This window comes from Suricata suricatta, chromosome 10 (assembly GCF_006229205.1).
Source record: "Suricata suricatta isolate VVHF042 chromosome 10, meerkat_22Aug2017_6uvM2_HiC, whole genome shotgun sequence".
NCBI classification, from domain to species: domain Eukaryota; kingdom Metazoa; phylum Chordata; class Mammalia; order Carnivora; family Herpestidae; genus Suricata; species Suricata suricatta.
The window spans coordinates 26,876,475-26,877,586 of NC_043709.1; positions in this window are offsets into that span (position 1 = coordinate 26,876,475).

Here is a 1,112-nt window from a genome sequence, read left to right on the forward strand (position 1 = left end):
GCTTGATAGTGGATACAAGGTAGTTTTGAGTGAATTCTTATCTTAAGAAAAGTCTCTGGGCTTGCCCAAAAACAGTTTACACTGGCAGAATTAATCAACAAAGAAACACTAAAGTATATATTGGTAGGATTTTTGGTAATTTTTAATGATAAAAAACCAGTAATGATTTTTATATCAAATATGTCTTGATAGTCTATATTTAGACTGCACTATATTTAATATAAGAAAACAATGTTAAAAATAATTATTCTTCCCCTAACCTCTGCCCAGCCCCTTTTGAGTGGTTACATGTAGCCTTCACGTACCCTGTATTGAAAGAATTGAGTAGCCATATTTATTCTCTACAATTACCATACTCTTGCTTCTAGGTAAAAACAACTAAGTATGCATTTGTTTTTGTCTTGTAGGAGCCAAATGCTGAGAGCTGGATGTAAATCTTACCATAAGAGATCTTCAAATTCTGAATTAAGTCAATTATATGCGAGTTTGCTCATAAGGACCAGGTAGAACAACTATATTGCAGAGGATTTGACAATTCAATTCAGTTTGTGAGCAATCATTGTTTACTATGGACAAGCCATTGGTTTCAGTTAAGAGTGATGTATTTTGCCCTTAAAGCAAATTTAAAAGAAGAGGAAGAGGGGAAGGGAGAAGACAGGGAGGGCAAGGAGGTAGAGGAGGAGATGAGAAGGAGGAGGAGGAGGAGGAGAAAAGGGAGAAGTGGATCTGAGCAATGAGGTAGAGCAAGAGGGAAAAGGAGAAGATGATGATGATGATGATGATGTCACCACCTGCTAAGAAATCAACAGGTAGGCCTGTCAGTCCTCCCCACCCCCTGCCTTCCAGCCACCCAGTCTCAGGTGCTGTCCCACTTTGATCGCCACCAAGTCAAGAGAACATAAAGCAGTAATACTTTCTTAAACTACCTACTCCAGCAATATTCCCAAGTGTCATCCCACCCTAAAGTATGAGACAAGAACCCACATTTACTGAATTCTTTGGCACTTTATTGTCTTCGATGCAGAGTTTCACTTAACTCTCAAACTTATGATCTAGGCATGCTACTCTCATTTGTATAGATTAAGATTGAACCACACTGAGATACCGCCTCA